Source organism: Rhinolophus sinicus, chromosome 7 (genome assembly GCF_057876585.1).
Source record: "Rhinolophus sinicus isolate RSI-liver-muscle chromosome 7, RSI-T2T, whole genome shotgun sequence".
Classification (NCBI taxonomy): Eukaryota; Metazoa; Chordata; class Mammalia; order Chiroptera; family Rhinolophidae; genus Rhinolophus; species Rhinolophus sinicus.
Window position 1 is genome coordinate 34,086,279 of NC_142507.1, and position 5,773 is coordinate 34,092,051.

Sequence of the window (5,773 nt, forward strand, 5' to 3'; positions counted from 1 at the left end):
GCTGGACCAGGTTCCTCCCACTGGTCCAGTTCCAGGAGCCACGCTACCGCACTGCAGGCCGCGCTGGGCCCATCCCGTGTCTCCTCCTCCTCCCCACTCTCGGTGTCTTTTGAGGCACAGAGTACCCTCTGGGCTCACGGTTCGCGCAACTCAATCAGGAGGCAGGATGAAGATGCTAGTTGGTCTCGCCCTAAGTTTTCGGCGCCTTTTTCAGAATCTTTGTCGGGTCTCAGGTTTCTTATGGGGTCAGTTCTTTCACTACTCCATCATCAAGAGCCTGTTTACAACCGACTTGTCCTACAAATATAATCGATAGAGGAAAGGTGGCACCTGAACATTCAGTACTGAGTCATGAACTCTGGATGTTTACAGGTACAAGGATTCTTTGAAAGAATGATAAAGCAGGTCTTGTTACTAGTCACGCAGGTGCAGGAAGCTGTTTGGAGACTGGAAACAAGAAAGCCACTTGCGGTGGTTATAAACGAAAAGGTGATGAACAATCATCAGCTGGAATTGGCAAAGCAGCTAAACAGAAGGGCATCTCTTCTACTGTCCCTGCAGCAGCTTCCTGGGCTGTTATAATCAGAGGACTTGTCAACACGGAAACGTTTTCCTCCTCGCCAGCCAGAACATTTGGATAAAGTTGTTGGATCACAAAAATAAACACTAAACTTTCAGCATTTTAAAAACACTCCCTAAATCCAGTCTATGAAATGTGGTTAAATCAAATTAAATTATATATATATATATATATATATATATATATATATATTCAGAATAATATAAATTTTAAACTCCCTACCTACATTTATAGAATGCTAGAAAAATGTATAGTGGGCATATTAGCATTGGGGTCCAAACAGTAACTGCAATTTAGTAAATTTATTAGATTTTTCCCTAATCTGCATATTTTAGTAAAAGAAATACGTAGTGAGCATTTACAGGTCTTCTCCTACTATCCCAAATGAATTGGAATCATGAAAAAAATGAATTAAATTTGAAAATTCTGGTAAGAATCTCAAATATAGTTAGTTTGATGTTTCTTAGAATAAGAAAATGAAATAGTAACAAACTTGTACAAACTTTTTGAGAGTTAGCATCTTTAGCTTCATAATCCAAGGAACAAAATTATAAGAAAGAACCAAAAGTAATGGATTATGTCTTGTTAAAAAAAAAAAAAAAATGATTAACAAGATTAACTATCAAGTCAGTTGACCTATTGTGCTTAGAGAAACTACTTTTATCCTGAAGAATTGAGAGTAGTAGATGTGTTCCCATTTTTCCTCCAAAATGTAGACAGCAATAAAATAATCTTGCCCAATGTCAAAGCTTTACTGGTTTGAGAAGAGTAAACCAAAAGGACTTAAGCCAATAAGATTTGCTGTTGTTTTTTAAGAACCCTCTCACATTGGTATTGAAACATTTACTGTAACATCATAGAGGAATTTATAATTTATGTATTTATAAAATTACTTTTACAAGTGAATAAATGATCTGAGAAAAAAAAAGGATGTAAAAATGAATCCATTAAAGTCTAACCACACAGCAGAGCCAGGGAACAGAAAAGTATTCCTAGTTCTGATGGTGTATGTGTTCTAGGTCTGAGGGAGATTGAAAAAACTCTTGCTATCTTTTCTGTTATGTGAAAACAAAAGACCAAAAGTCCTCAGTGTTATTTCTGGGGAGAGACTCCAGATGGAGAAGGGAGGTTAAACAACTTTATGTCTGGCCTTGAGATTAAGACTTTCCCTTTTTCCTATTGTGTTCTCCAGTTCTAATGTCCTGTCCCCGTCAGGCCTGCCTCTATAAGCCATTGTCACTGAGTAATAATTCAGTCTTGTATTTCTTATATTACTTCATTGGAGTTACTGCTACATGACGATACGTAGAAAACAAAGCCTCACTGAGTTGTAGTGCTGCATCTTTAGCCCGACTCATGCTGAATGGCTCAGTCCCCAACTTCATGTCACATTTGATTTAAAAAAAAAGTCCAGCTTTAGCAATCTTGAACTTGTACTTGCTGTGGACCTTCAGGGACTCTCTAGTCCAGAGATTCTCAGACTGTTGAACATAGGATGACAGTGCTGCTTTTTAAAAATGCAAAGTCATAGGCTCTACTCTCAGAAATTCTGATTAGGTCAGTCTTGGTTGGGACTCCTGAACGTGCATTTTTAAGAAGGCTTCCAGAAATATCCATTTTTAAGAAGGCTTCTAACAGATTTTGATGTATTCTTTGAGAAACCCTCGTCTAGGGTTTGTCTAGTCAAAATGACAAGTGTCAAAACTCTGAATTCCATAACCTGTTTTCTAGGTCAAATTGAAAGTATTAGACCTACTATGGACAGTTTGAACTTGAGGACCAAATAAGCCTATGAGAATAAATCAAGCTAAGGCATTTATCTCCCTACCGTGAAAATGTGGGAACACAATTTATTTATCTCTTTTGTAAAATTTTGGTTTTGAGACTTTTCCTTAAACTAAAACCTCTTGTCCTAATTGGAGGGAAGGAATGCTGTTGTAAAGTAAAAAACTGCATCCTCGGCTAAGTACCACTGTAGTAAGGTCCATGATTCACCACAGACAAATGTATTTTTTAACTCCGGAAATTAAGACAATCTATAAAGAAGTGTTCATTTATTAGCAACTTGTGTTTGACAGTTTATTTCATGTCAGCCTCCAGCTTTTCTTTGCAAGCTTATTTGCATAATGTGTTATTATGTCTAAATGGAAAACTAAATGCCTGCATGTGGTCTTTAAATGACAACTGCTTGTCAGCTTCATGCAATATTCAGAAGTAATAGATCCAAATCACAACAGCACTCACTGAGATGGTTAAAAAAAAAAAAAGAAGAAGAAAAAACTTGTTGTGTATCCTTCCTTGACAAATTTACACTTTAGTACAGAATTGTCAATTAGACTTTCCATGTGTTAAACAGTTTAGTTCAACTGTGAAGGAATTTACTGTAGCTTTATTCTACAGTGTTCTAAGTAATTACAATTCACATTACAACTTTTAAAAAATTTTCAAATGACCTTGGCAAGATATCTCTAAGAACTTCTGTTTAATCAGTTTACAATACATGGAAGTTTTGTGTTAATGTTTCTAAGAACTCTGAATCCATTGTGGGAATCTGAAAATTTTTCGGTCTTAGACTTAATGTTTAGGATCAGCAAAACAGTGCTAATTTTTGGTATTTAACAAGAAGCACATTAGTTTAAAGGAGTTTTTACTGCCTCATGCTTTTCCCCCTCACATATTTAGCATTGTCCTCATTTTGACATACTGATTCCACATTAATAGTTGACTTAACATTATCACCAACAACTGAATTGATGAAACAACCTCCACATTAAACCATTGAAAAGAAGTCCTTTTGTCTCAAGGGCCTTTTTAATTGAGACACAACAAAGAGAATGTAGCTACAAAATGTCCATTCATGCAGCTTCTCTCACTCCATGCTGTTTAAAGTTGTGGGTGACCCTCAGTGGACCCAGCCCTGGAAGGAACCCACAAGAGAGAAACATAGAAAGATAATGGAGACTTCAGTCCCCTGGTTTAGGGATCCTGGGGATCTTGAAGCAAAATAGGGCAGGACTGAGTTTCCCCAGGGGAGATAAGACTGATCTGGCCTCTAAGGAAAGAGAAGAGAAGGAGGTCTGGTTGAATCTATATGCATCAGACAGACCCTCTCCATAAACTGAATGGGCAGGAATGGAATGAGAGAACTGACAATGTGACTGATTTCCCAAGTGGATCCCCCAGGATTTAGTTGATTTGGGACTTTGAGTGATGAGAGTCTGCACACCAAGCGCTAGTTGGTGGGAAATGTGCTTTTAGGGATGTTTGACCCTCATCCTGACCCTAGAAAGCAATGATGTGTTCAATGGGTTTTGTTTGGGAGGTCTGGAGACTGGTGATGGATGGCAAATGAGTGGGCAGAAGCTGACCTCAGAATAATAACAAGGACCCAGTGAACCCAGATAATGGCCTATTCAAGTCAGTTCCTAAGAGACCTCAAAATGTAGCCACAGAGAAAGAATTCAAAACAGTGTGATGAAAAGTAAGCTGTTAAGAGACCAATTTATAAAGGAGAAAAATAATGGGCCCACAACTGTGGGAATCATGAAATGCTGAATATAGAAGGTACCTGACAGCCATGCTCGCCCAGTCCTCTTATTTAACAGAGCACAAACGAGAAGCCCAGAGGACGGACGTAATGATTTACCCTGCTGCTTAGCAGCATAGTTGGACCATCTAGCACTTAGTTGTGTGGCTTTTACCATGTCATGTTGGAGAAAACATCAGTTTACCCAGGTCCTCTCCAACTCCGTAGTCACAACGTAAACAGAGTTAATGGCAGATAATAAATCTAATTCTGTTTCATTTACTGTCCATGGTGTTCTTGGCAATTCACATTCTTTTGTTATTTTTACTAGTATTAATATTATTATCTATTATAATGACAGTATCAAGAAGAAAAAGACATAAACCAAATGGTGAGTGAAATTGCTCTTTTTTGAATTCTATTAAAACATTCTGATTATGGTACATATCTGCTAAATCTCCTCTTAGCAGAACAACGGCATAATATTTATGTGTTAAATAAAAAATCACCCAATAAATTAACATGTATTTTTTAGCACCTACTCCATTCATTCATTCAACAAAAATATATTTACCACTTATTAGGTGCCAGGCTTTGTTCTACAAACTTGAGATATAGCAGTAAACAAAACGTAAGAAGTCCCTACATTCATAGTGCTTATGCTCTAAAGGAAGAGACAGTGATTATCAAAATAAGGTGTAACATAAGCTCAGTTTAGTGCAGGGTAGAAAATGAAGCCAGCTCAGTGTATGGAGCATTAATCTACTCCCTGGTCACTGATCAGTACATTATTTAGCCATAATGTCAGGGCTAACTCATTGAAAGGCTTTAGAGGAGTAAAAAAAGTGCATTTCACAATATGTAACTGATATAAATACTAGTTCTATCAGATGATAAGGGGTGTTTTGTGCAAAAACAAAAGAAACCTTATGGGTAAATAACTAGGAAATCTTGAATTAAATATATCAAAATCAATGTATTTCTGTACAGGTCTTCAGAGATTATGGAATGCTAATATGCACTTGGGTTCTACAATACAAGAATATTAGAATATTACACTAAGTATTTCCCTATCTTGACCTTAGAACTTGCTGAACAGAGTTCTCTGTGGAAAGTATTTAGAAAAAAAATGCAGTGCTGTCGAGTTTGATAGAATGGGAGTTGTAATTTATATCTGCAGATACTTGTGCTGTGTAGATATACCCTTAGTGACCCACATATTCATTTTCTTTACTAACACGGTTAGTTTGATGCTATATTTTAAAAAGTGATTGAGGCATCGAACTTTGAAAATTGGAGCCTGAGGAAAATCTGTTGCACATACACACTAAAATGAAAAAAAAAAATTATTTTAAATTACAAAACATATAATTAACTTGTAATGTGTAAGATGGGCATCCATAGAAGGAAAGCTTCTATGGTCCATATAAAATATGTTTTTGTCTATATCCCACCTAGACAGTGTGCTAAAAAGATACCACGATGATATGTAATACAGTGCTTGGCAAATGGTACACAGACAATGAATATGTGTTAAATAAATGAATGAATCAATAAATGGATAAGGGTGCCGCACAGCATTTCACATTCCCATACTAATCTTACCCTATGGTTGACATATTGCGGTACTCTTTGTTATTATTGAGGTGAAAACCACACAACATAAA

General features: G+C 36.7%; 1 pseudogene; it reads left to right on the top strand.

Annotated features, from left to right (window-relative positions):
* The first annotated feature begins 362 nt into the window (after nucleotides 1–362).
* LOC141568702 (UDP-N-acetylglucosamine transferase subunit ALG13-like) lies at nucleotides 363–663 on the top strand (annotated as a pseudogene).
* The last annotated feature ends 5,110 nt before the right edge of the window (nucleotides 664–5,773 follow it).